The sequence below is a fragment of the Poecile atricapillus genome, chromosome 28 (assembly GCF_030490865.1).
Source record: "Poecile atricapillus isolate bPoeAtr1 chromosome 28, bPoeAtr1.hap1, whole genome shotgun sequence".
Lineage (NCBI taxonomy): Eukaryota > Metazoa > Chordata > Aves > Passeriformes > Paridae > Poecile > Poecile atricapillus.
In genome coordinates, this window is record NC_081276.1 from 5,672,534 (window position 1) to 5,685,259 (window position 12,726).

Below are 12,726 nucleotides of genomic sequence, written 5' to 3' on the forward strand. Positions count from 1 at the left end.
TCCAGTGAATGGATTTCCTGGCATAGAATAAAGACATTAACTACTGTCCGGCCAGAATCTCCTCATATGTAAAGGAGTTTCTGTGTGTGTTACAATGTTGGGTTTCTCATGGCAGGGTGGTGGAATCCGGGCTGGTGCCGATGGGTATCTCGGCCGGGTTTTCTCTTTTGTCTCCCCTGATTGCTTTCCCAACACAGGGATGTTCTGGTCTGGCGAAGTCTTTTCTTTTTGGAACTTGTCTTTTTTCACTGATTAGTTTCTGTACCCACTGGAATCTGCAGGGCGTTGCTTGGGTCCGGAGGTAGATAATTTCCCGAGCCGGTTCCATTGTTTTCTTGATGGTCCGTGTCCTGTCTGTTTGTTTGAGTTGATGGGCCAGCCTGGTTTAGTTATCTCGGGCGTTGCTGGTAATCAGCAACTTCTTGGGGAAAAACCTCGTCCTACTCTGAGGAGAGGTTTTTCTATACTTTATATTTTTTATATTCTTACAAAACATATTTGTTTTATATACACTTCGAATTTTTAATACAACAATAATTTATTACAATATCCAACCCATACTTCCCCTGGCATGGCTTGAGTCCATTTCCTCTGTTCCTGTCACTTCTTACCTTGGAGCAGAGCCCAGTCCCCAGCTGGCTGCACTCTCCTGTCAGGGAGTTGTAGAGAGTGAGATCACCTAAGCCTCCTTTTCTCCAGGCTGCTCCAGGCTCCCAAGCTCCCTCAGCTTCTCCTCATAGGACTTACTCTCTAATGGAGAGTTCCATCTCCAAATGGAGCATGGGCACTTCCTTCCAAGATAGGTTTAGCAGGGCCTGACTCTCTTTCCCCCTTACTTTTATCCCCCATATACACAGATGAAATGTGCATCACACAATGTGTGCCCACATAATGTTAGTGAGCAACTGTGGGAGATGAGGCATCCAGCTCCAGGTGAGCTGCTTGAAAAAGAGCATATATGGATTCCTCCAGGCTGCTGGGAGTTGGGTGAGTCAAGGCTGGCACAGTATCGCCCCCAGGCCGTCCTAGCCCAAAGTTATGGCTGACATGAATCTGCTGACTCCCACAGACATGGACATCTGGTGCCATTTTGGATGTTGTTTTAAGAATAATTGGCCCAGTTGTTTCCTTCTTCTTGCATGCAGTAAATTTCAAAGGTCTCCATTATCACACTATTTCACATTATTTCATTCAGAGATGTATGTCCAAAGGAATCTTTTCTTGGATGGCTGCACTTGGAACAACATTTCATTTCTTATTCTCACGGGTCCAGCAGACACAGTGCTTGCAAATAAAGGCAAGGCCTTGTTCAAAAAGCTGAAGTCATGTGTAACAAGGGAAAGGACCTATAACTTTGTCAGATGGATGTGCGCATGGGCTAAAGCAGACCAAGAAATATCCTGAGAAACAATTTGAAAGGCAATACCAGTCTCTGAAACATTGGCAAGACTGCTGGATTCAGGGATGATGCTGGCAGACAGGAGGAATGGGTCAGGGTAGAGACAAGGAATGCAATAAACTGCCCTGTATGGCTCCCCAGCTGAGGGAAAGAGGCTTCAAGCCAAGAGGTGAGAAAATGTTACCTAGCCCACAGAATAACTGAATAACAGCAAACCTTCAAACCCACTGCGGGAGGAAATTTGTTCTTAGAGCAGTTCAATTACTAACTGTGGAATGCCATTTTTTTGTTTCAAATCATCTTGTTATCAGAAAAATTTAAGAAGGTTCCAAGTGGGAATGTGAGAAACTACAACTGTCTGTAGTCTGATATGCAGACTGCTCAGAGCAGTAGAAAGTATTACGTGATAGAATTTTTGGAAACAGATATGAACATAATAAGAAAGAATCCCTGTGGGGTGGTCTGTGAGGAAATTGTCTCACTCTGCTGGAGTTGCCCCAAAGAATTGGTGAGTTCATGTAGTGGAGAGAACCTGCACCCTGCTCAGCTTTGTAAAGGCATTCAGAAAGGTCCCTCACAAGCCTGAGGAAATCCACCTGAGCTGATTATGAGAGACCAACACAAATTTTTTACAGCTGTGTATTGTTGCAGGTATACCCAAAAAGGGGGAGGGAAAGGCACAGAGCAAAATCAGCTGATAATGAAGGTTTCACATGATGTGTTGTGGATTGGCTGCTGCAGTTCACAGCACTGAGAGACTGACAGAACACAGGTGAAGCTGAGTGGAGCAGAGGAAGGTGGTGCACAAGAGGTGTCCTGAAGTGCTGGGCTGTGTGTGAGCACTCCAGAACTGCTCTGGGGAGTAGCGCCTCAGCTTTGTGCTCAGTACATGATGATTCAAAATGCAAATAAGGATATGGGATGTTGCTGGCCAAGATGAAGGAACCAAAACTGAGACTGCTGGGGCCTTGAAGACACCAGGAGATTTTAATGGATGTAGACAGTCTCCCCTGGGGCCTCCATCCACACCCTCTGCTGGGTGTCAGAGCTGAATAAGGGATGAGAGCTGTGCAGCTTGAGAAGGAAAAGCCTGATAGAAAGAGGGGGAAATAAAGATGCTCCTGTTGATAGTGTCACCAGATAGGTGTCTAGGTGTCATCTGTGAAGCAGAGTGAAATTGCAATCAGGCACCTCCTTGACACCCTCTAAATTATTCTCATGTACTAGGACATCTTACCCCACCTCCAAGCTCACAGGCAGGTCAAAACAAATGATGATATTTCAACTAGTCTGACATACTCATGGGATTGAGCAAGAGGTGGGGACAGTGAATGACGAGGTGTTGAGTGGGGAATCCTGATTTAGCAGTGAGCTTTATGCCTTACTAATACCTGCTTGCTGCAGGCAGCCTCTGGTTTCTGTGCCCACGGTCTTGACCAGAATGGGAGTGTCAGAGGGGTTCTGGCACCATGAATACTGGCTGCCACCTGGAGCTAGCTGGGAAGACTTGAAGGAGTCTGCAGACATACACTACCCGCAGCCTCAGCACCTCCTGCTCTGCCTCCCTGGTGCCCTGTTTTTGATCTTTGTACAATGCATCTTTGAAAGGTGAGTGCAACACCACCTCTGGTTTCTCCTGTGCTGGTTGCCACAAGTGTTTTGCAGGGCTGCTCCTTACCTGCCTCCTAACCACTACAAAGTGTTCATGGGATTGTCCCCAAGAATAATGCATCTCTGCTTTTCATACTATATGGTATTTGTGTGGCAGCTCTTTCCCCTGCCCTCCCTCTATCCTGTACCTGTAGGTGTGAAAAGACAAGTCCATCTCTCAGTCACACCTTAGTGTGGATGGGTCCTTTTGGAGACAGTCCAAGACAGATAAGGGAACTTGCAGCACAGATAAGGGATTTATTTGGTATATCACTGCTGGGAGCCCCTAGCTGAGGCAGGGTTCAGCCTGATCCTAGAGGATGCTCCTGAAGGTGCTATGTAAGCTCCCTACCCCAGAGCTCCTACAGCTGCTGTGGGACCTCTTTGCTCAAATCACTCTTTGCCCAGCTCTGCCCTGCTTTCTTCTCCTGACACCAGAGCACCCCAGTTCTGTCAGGGGTTATGATGCACTCCACTGTCCTGGCTGCAGACATGTCACTCCAGGGGAGCCTGAGGACTGGCCTAGTGTCTCCCCAGAACCTGTGTGTGGAAATGAGGCAGATCCACATGGCTTGTTCCATGAAATGGATTCAGGGCTTTGAGACTGTTTTCCGGGAACAAGGACTGACCCATGTGGTACAGACAATTGTCCTCATGCTTGGACAACTGGAAGCCAGTCAGTTAAAACAGGATTCTGCACCAGTGTGGGCAGAATTTCCAGCGTGCTTCCCACCAGGAAGAGCAGGACTTCAGGGGGGAAGAGGGGAGGATGTGAAGTGTCAAAGCTGTGGTCAGCAAACCTGCCCTAAGCTGGGACAGAGGGTGTCTCCTGGAGGAGCCAGGAGAGCACTGACCCATCTGCCCTGAGTGCTGGCTCCTGATTGCAGTGCACAGTCTTGTGAGAAGATGTGACAGATGAGGGCTGTAGGAAGAGCCAGTGTTAATTCCAGGGTCACCAGGTCTTCCCTCAAAGAAGGCAAGGCAAGTTGCACTTGCCTGGCTTCCTAGAAACAACATGATTTAGAATGCAATGCCTCCTACAAAAGCTTTATTAGGGTTTCCTGAAGGAGCTAGCATATTCCCACGTGTTCTGTCCTTGGCTTCTGCTGTAGCCAGTGGTCAGGTACCCTAGACACAGAGCTCATGGGACACTCAGACACCTGCAGACTGGTTTTGTGGCATCCTCTGGACTGCTCAGGAGCACTGTAAGGAGAACCAGCATGTACTCCAACACAGCAGCATGCTGTGTGTCCTGTTGCCTCAGCAAAATTAATTACTGCTTATTTAGCTATCATTACTGTTGTCTCCACCCTACCTTTGCTTTGGTGCCATTGTGTTTCTGAAAAAGAGCAGTGACCTGATAGAGGCACCAAGCATTGAGTGTGTGCTGGATTAGCCCTGGGAGCTTTGGACTGTGCCATGGCCTGGTGCATGAGCACTGTCAGGGTGCTGGGGCAGTACAGCCAGCACAGAACACGGCACTGGAAGCATCTTCCTGTTGGCTGACCCTGGCTGACAGTGTGGGCACACAACTCCTCTCCTGCCAGAACTCTTTCCTCTTACAGAACCCTTGCTCTGCCCTTGGGCAGGGCATTGGGGGTGAGCAACAAGTGAAGATTCAAAGTTCAGACCAGTGCCACACTGGAAGGCTTCTACACTCTGCTGGGCAGAACCCCAAAGAAGGTGTCCCATTGTCCCAAGAGCCCAGGCAAGCAACACCTTCTCTCTGTCTCCACCCCAGGCCAGGCCAACCAGCCTTACAAGCAAGGTTACTGTTAACCACCCTTCCAGGGAAGAGATGTATAAGCAGATATTGCAGCAGCTTCCAACATGTTCAACAGCTGCAATCACAGCACCTCCTGACCTGTTGCCTGTCAAATGCAGCAGCTGCTGTGAGAGCTGCTGGCTCTGGCAGGAAGGCAGCCACTACTACCTCTTTGGGTAGAGTTTATTAAGGCTGCTTATTTTTGGCAGAACAGCAAGTCCTTCAGAATCACAGAATCATTTAGGCTAGAAAAACTCTCTGAGGTCACCAAGTACAACCATTCTCCCAGCACTACCAAGGCCACCAGCATGTCTCCACATACCACATCTACACATGTTTTAAATATCTTCAAGAATGGGGACTCTACCACTGCCCTAAACAGTCTGTGCCAGGGCTTGAAGTTTTTCCAATCTAAACCTCCCCTGGCACAACTTGAGGCTATTTCATCTTGTTCTACTTTCTCTCAGTGAGTTGTAGAGAGTTAGAAGGTCTCTCCTGAGCCTCCTTTTCACCAGGCTGAGCCCTGCCCCAGCTCCCTCAGCTGCTCCTTATCAGCCTTGTGCTCCAGACTCTTCCCCAGCTCTGCTGCCCTTCTCTGGACATGCTCCAGCCCTTCAATGTCTTTCTTGTCATGAGGGGCCTAAAACTGAACCCAGGATTTGAAATGCCACAGCAGTTCCTAACACAGGGGACAGCCACTGCTCTGGTCCTGCTGGCCACACTGTGGCTGATACAGGCCAGGTGCCATTGGCCTTCTTGGCCACCTGGGCACACCTGGGCTCATGTTCAGCCACTGTTGACCAGGACCACCAGGTCCTCCTCCACCAGGCAGCTTTCCAGCCCCTCTGTCTCACACTGTATTAGGAACAGTAAAAGTGATGACACAGACTCTCTAGCCTTAGTTGCAAAAGAGAGCACATTTTACTCTTCCAGATCTTCTTTTATTCTTTATTATAGTCCCAAGAAGGTCCAAAAAGGTAAAGCTTTCATTGGTCATCAAACCAACACATCACCATCACTGCACGGTTAGGAACACCCGGTGACTGTTTTTTACAAGTAAACAACAAGGCAGCAAACAACACCTGCAAAGGTTGTTTTCCTTCTTCAAGGACTGTTTGGTTTCCTCCTTATGATTTCCCAGGCCAGAGTGAGAAAGTTGTGTGCTTGACTTTCCCACAGGCTCAAGCTAGTGCCTGAAGCCTAAAAATCTCTTATTTGACCACTGTCAGTTCCCACATCTCACCGTTTTTGTTTTTAAGGCAGAAGGCAGCACCTGTAATCTCCTGCAGGGCCCTTGCAGGAAAGAGAACAAACACAGCACCAGACGTCTCTTTAGTAACTTGTCAGTTACCAAATGGAACCTCGATTGGACACTGATTTAAAATGATCAGAGATATTCTTTGGCACATGTTATCAAATCCTTCATGCACTACCATCAAGTCTTGTGGTTCATTCTTGCAAGGAGTCAGTTACTAATAGCTAACTTAGCCCTGGGATTACCTTCTATTATGAAACCTGGTAAATTCGTGCTATTTTAGTCCCCCTGCTCCCCGGGGCCATGTTCCACCCAGCCACAGGCCACAGGAGGGGGGAGTTATATCTAAATAACAAGGATTAGAGGTAAAAACGAGGCTCTTTCCTCCATGGGACGATGTCCCAGCTTTATTCAGGGGATCCGGCGCAGAAAAGAGGAAGAGACTGATCCCGTGCTGCTTTTTGAAGGGAGGGGGAAGGGTTACAAATTACAATCAATAGGAAAACACTACAAGGGAGGAGTCAGGGGAAGGGACTAACCACTCTGCAGCTCACAGGGCATCTCTCCAGATCATACCATGTTTCTTAATGCATTACAACAAATTGGAGTGACTCCAAATGTGCAGGATGTAATATAAATAAATTTAGACTTGAATTGCACAGAAGTTTTCAATAATGAAACAAGGTTGCATTATTGACCTCTTTCAGAAGTGAATAATCCAAACATTTGGTTATGTCTGTTATATAAGCAGATTCAATGACCAGTTTCAGGGGTACTTCAAGAAATTGTTGGAATGCCATGGCAACAGCCCTCAATTCAACCAACTGGGCCAAGCCCAGTTTGTGACCTTCTAGCACTTGCCAGTCAAGATTCATCCTTCCAGGGAACAATAACTTTTCCTGTTTGTCTGAGCTGTCAGTAAAAGATGGTAGTCCTTGCACTGGCACCCAGCTATTTTTGGCTGCAATGACAAATTGGTTGATTTTATTAATTTCAATAATTTGTGGCTGGGTAGATGATAAGCAATCTGCCCTGAGAATTCGCAGCACATTTTGCAAAAGAGCACTGTTCGCTGTTAGCAAAGTTCCATTAAAAATCTTCCTGCAATATTGGAAGAACAGTTTTTGCAGGATCAGCTGCCATTAATTGCAAACACCATTAATGACATTTGATAATCAAATAAGCACCCACAACGTGGGTGCTAGGGTTTTTTGGGGGGTTTTTTGGGGTTTGTTTGTTTGTTTTAGTTGCAAAGGCATGTGAGGATGTGTGTCAGGGCTGAAATGACAGCCTGTGACCGTGCTGTGGATGAAAAGGTTGTTCAGGCAGCAGCTGACAAGATGACCTATTTCCCCAAGGAGGAGAAAGTCCATTCCAATAAAGGCTGCAAGACTGTACAAGCCAAGTAATTCTACCCTGAATCTCCAAAGCACTTTCAGAGCTTTTGGAAATCTGTGTATTTGCACTTACACTTCTCTACCATTGCAGGAAGTGTGTTGAAAGTACCAGAATGAGCTGTATGGGCTTTGTAGCTTGCACATTCCAGAGAGACCCATTGCAGGATGTGCAGGATCAGACTATTGCTCACTCAATTGGCCAATGATACCTGTAGGATGAAGATCTGAATTGGTGATGAATACAGTAATATCAACGGAGGAATTTGCTTGATGAACCTCATTCCCAAAGATCTACGTGATCCAAATTACCACAAAATAAAACCACAGCCTTTGGTAACTACAAAGCATACCAAAGGCATGTAAGATATTACATGAGGTAAAATTACATCTTTTTTGGAAAATTAGTAACTTTTGCTTTAGAGTGTAAATAAATGAAACTCAGGGAAAAGTCCATCAGCTGAAGACATTGATTTCTAGCATCACTAGATGTCTTCATGAATCCTGAAACAGAACAACTTTAGAAGGTTAGTGGAAACAGTCCCATGATGCTGACACAGGGCCTTTGTTGTCAAATTGTCTCTATAACTTTCATACACAACTGTCTCTTTTGCAGTCACTCTTCTGTTGTTGATCTGGCCAAAGGCTATGCAATATGTCCCTTTTCACCCTTTGAGGGCGATGGGTGTCTGATGTGACTGCTTAAACCTGCTGATGATAAAACACAGGCATATCTTCTCCTAAATTAATAAATTAATTAGGTGTTACTGTTGTTAGTCAATCGAAATTTAAATTTGATAATTCATTTTCCAAATTTCTAATATAAATGTTACATTGTTCAAATTTGTATGTTGTCTATAAATTTGATCAGCACAGAAACTGCAAACAGCTAAAGTACTTATTTCCAGTGAAGACCTGAACACCTCTCCCGGGCGAGGGTCTCAGGCTCACTCCAAATGATTGATTCAGTTGTTATATTTACTGATCAAATTGCTGAGTCAAAGAACTCGTATATAATCTTTGCTGCAGGAACATCTGGGCCTAAAAAGAGCTAAGGCATGTCCAGTGCCTGCCCTCCCTGGAAAAGAATCCCCTATGTGAATTTTAAAACAAACTACTTAAGAATCCTGGGGTAAAAACTAAATGAACCCCTAATAACTGGTCTCCTCCAAAATTCTGTCAGGATAAGGGTGCTTTGAGCTCAGCAAACTCTTGGTCTGTGACCAGAACTGGAACCACATCCCAACCCCTCACGGCAGAAGAAGCGTTGTACAAAGCCCAGATAATATTTCTTGGAAATCTGAAAAATACTTTGCAAAAACCACCATAAACGACTAGAAAACAAGGAAAAAATCCTTGAGTGACACGTGTCTTATAGGCAATTACAAAGAGATAGTAAAGTATATGAGAAGAAGAAGAAGCTGGCGATAAAACTGTAACTTCTCAACAATATCGTATCAGTAAATTCACATTATGTAATCAATATATCAGTAATAACTATCTTAGAGAGTTAACACTTAAAACTTAACCATTTTGTGTTATCTGCGATAGCGCAACAAGGATTGCTTTTTTAGTAGCGATGCCCTAAGGAAGGGTGGCGGGGGGAGCGCGGCGGAGGCGCTCCTGGCAGCGGGGGTCCGCCGGGCTGTGTGCGAACACCACGGCTGCTGCTGGGGAAGAGAGCAGCCTGGCTGAGAAACCCGAGCCTCTGTCTTTCAAGCTCCTCGCTCGGCTGGCCGCCCCGTCCCTCTCCGACACCAGAGTTGGGGGGAGCCTCCCCCCGTGGCGCTACAGGGCCCGAGGGAAAGAGTTGGGCACGGAGAAAAACTCCGGTCGGGCCACTCAGAGCCGCCGCGGGGCGATGCAAACGGAGCGTGCGGCGCAGCGGGCAGGGACAGACGGACAGACGGACAGCGGAGGCCGGGGAACCCGCACAGACCCGTGCAGCCCCTTCCGGCTCCGTCCACCACAGCCTCTCGGGGTTGAAACATCTCCATCTGCCCCCTGCCGCCAAACACCTGCTGAGGGAAAAAACAGAGAAAATACTGCAACCAAACCCTAGGAATCACATGGGGCAATCCTTAAAACAGGCATAGGAAGAGTTAAAAGGCATAAAACACTTCTAAGGTGAACTTTTTGCCCCGAAACCCACGGGGCACTGAACGGAAGGTGGAGCGGACCATAGGGAGAAACCTCTGTTAGGGTATTTTGTCTGACTTCCTTTCAACTTTGGGGCCACGGTGTTCCGTGCAAAGCTGTATCAGTGGAGGTATTCTGTGTCTTCACAAGTCCGCATGGGCTGGAGGCGCTGAGGCGGGAGAAAGCATCACGGGCGGGATGACAAGCCCTGCTGGCTGCCCCTTGAGCGCCATCCCCACCGACACAGAGGGCGGTGGTGGAGATGCTTTCGCAGACCCCGCAGATGGAAGCAGAAGAGCTGGGGGGAGGGGGCAGCGAAGGAAGCCATCTGCAGCTGAGACTCAATAAAGCATGCATGGAATCTTCTGATACAGTGAGTCCCAAGCAGGGCAATATGTCCTTCCACACAGAGAGGACGATTTGTTCTTCAGTGGAACTTCAGTTCCCCACTGTAGGAAACCTTTATCCCAACGGCCGGCAAGTGCAATATGCAGATGCAGTGGTTTATCCCAGGAATATATAAACTCTAGCTTTGCTGGGATGGCTGTTCCATACCCAACCAGTGGCAAGGTCCACTACCCCGGGTCACTGAGACCTGCAGCTTTCCAGGAGCACACTGGGAAAGACTCCTTACCTCTCAAGGGGAGGCGGAGGGAGACTCCTGTTGTTCAGCTCGTGGCTGCAACGAACATTGGGGAGTCACCAGATGTGACACTGTATTAGGAACAGCAAAAGAGACGACACAGACTCTCTAGCCTTAGTTGCAAAAGAGAGCACATTTTACTCTTCCAGATCTTCTTTTATTCTTTATTATAGTCCCAAGAAGGTCCAAAAAGGTAAAGCTTTCATTGGTTATCAAACCAACACATCACCATCACTGCACGGTTAGGAACACCCCGTGACTGTTTTTTACAAGTAAACAACAAGGCAGCAAACAACACTTGCAAAGGTTGTTTTCCTTCTCCAATGACTGTTTGGATTCCTCCTTATGATTTGATAGAGATGGACAATAGTGTCCTGAAAAAACTCCTTTAATTCATGACAGAGTATATAGGGAGGAATGGAGTGTTCAAAGTGTGGATTTTGAGCAAAAGGTGGAGTAATTGTGATACAGTGAGGTGCTGGAACAGAGCGGGGAGAAGTAATAGTTGAAGATTTGGGGCCACTTGAGGCAAAGAGAAAACTTCTGTTTTCCAAGGAAGCTCACAGACAGATGAAAAGAACTTTTGCCTTTGAATAATTCATCCTTAAAAAATGACATCCCTAGACTCATTGACCCATACACACCTCAGAGTGATGTGAAATGGGAGAACTGATGGCAGATTTCCGGGCAACTGGCATCAGAGAAATAGAAAGCTATAACAGAAATAGTTTTCTTGTGAGAAACTCCATAGATTAGCAGAACAAGACTTCTGTTTCTCTACAAAGGCTGATGAAAAGACTCTAGCAGGAATTGGGACTGTTTTAAACACCAAAGTTCCAAGGCTTTTTTGTCTCTATGTTGTCATGTGAACAAGGGAATGGTTGGGTAGTGGGGGATAAAAGGGTTTTCTGGAAGTTTATTCTGGTGTTCTTATTCTTGTCGTTTTGTTAATAAACTTTCTTTATTCCTTTTAAGTTTTAAGCCTGTTTTGCTCTTGTTCTAATCCATATCTCACAGCAAGAAATAAGTAAGTTTTCTAGTGATTTTTTAGTTACTGCTTTAAAACCACGACATCATGTTATTTGGAATTAATGCCTTTCAGCCTGTGACTGTGGCACTTCAACAGCTGAATGGTTTACTGACATTATGGAGTGAACCATGTGTCTGTTTCTTTTTCTTTACAAGCTGAAACTTCTTTTATCTTGAGGTTTTCCATCTGCAGCTTGATAATCATAAACCAAAATTGTATCAGAGGTGGAAAAAAATATATTTAGACTTTTACAGACAGGCATTACATTCCTTTGTGTACAGCTGGCAAAACTTAACCAGGGAGAGGCTGTGTTTACTTCTGAATCTGCATTTAGATATGTCTGGAGTTCTAAAATGGCCAAAACAATCTGGGAGTTCACTGTAGTAAAACATTTTAATAGAGTAAAGGCATGCTATTTTAGTAGAAGCCTGTCTGCACAAGCCAGCCTTCGGTATAAATGATGATATTAAAGGTAGTGTCTTTGAAACTCTCCTGAAGCAGCGAGAATGAAAAACAATAGCCTTGTGTATTGAGGAAAGAATGTAAACCATATGTATTAACCAATAGTAGCTTGCTGAGCCGGCGGACCCTGTCAGACCCTATAAAAGTGTGCTAGAGATAGAAATAAATGACATTTGCCATACTTCTGTGAAGACTCGGTGAATAGTCTGAGCGGTTACTCATTATCTGGCGCTCTGACCAGGAACCCTTTGCGGGCAGAGGGAATTTGGCGGTCCTGAAGACGTGTAAGCGGGCCAGGCCAACAGAGTGGATCTGCGTGCGGATAGACGCGGCAGTGGATCAGTACTGGGTAGGCGGGCTCAAAAGGAGCCTAGCTGGGGAAAGCCAAGGGTGGGGCCCGGATTGAGGGTGCACCAGGAGGAGGGGTCGCTCCCCTCCCCCTGCCCATGGCCGCAAGAAATGAAAGTGGGGTTTGTGGCAGCACGAAAACTGCTTCTAAACATTATCGTTAAACAAAGTGAAGCCGTCAAGGATATGGACCTTGGAAAGCTCGTTTTATGGGCTAGAGATAATAAGCGTGGACGTCTCCAGGTCCCGCTGCTGCCTTTTGCAGCGGAAGAATGGAAAGACATAGGAGATTTGTTGTGGAAGAGAACGATTACAGGGAAAAGCAAGGACACTCTGTCTCTTGGTCCAACTTGGCAGATTGTAACTAATACCTTAAAAAACAGGAAAGCGCAATATGCTCAGGCTGCAAGTACCGTAATTCTACCTGCGTCACAGCAGCAGCCGTCTTCACCTCCCACTGCTGAGCGAGCATTTCTGTCTATGCCGCCCTTGGAGAGAGGGAGGGAGAGTCAGAGAGAAGAAAATAAAGAAACTCCACAGCAAACACTGAAACAACGAACAGAATCTGTTCAGCAACGGCAGGATGTGATACATCCTGAACTATTTGCTCCACCTTTGGAGACACTTTTAACACCACAATC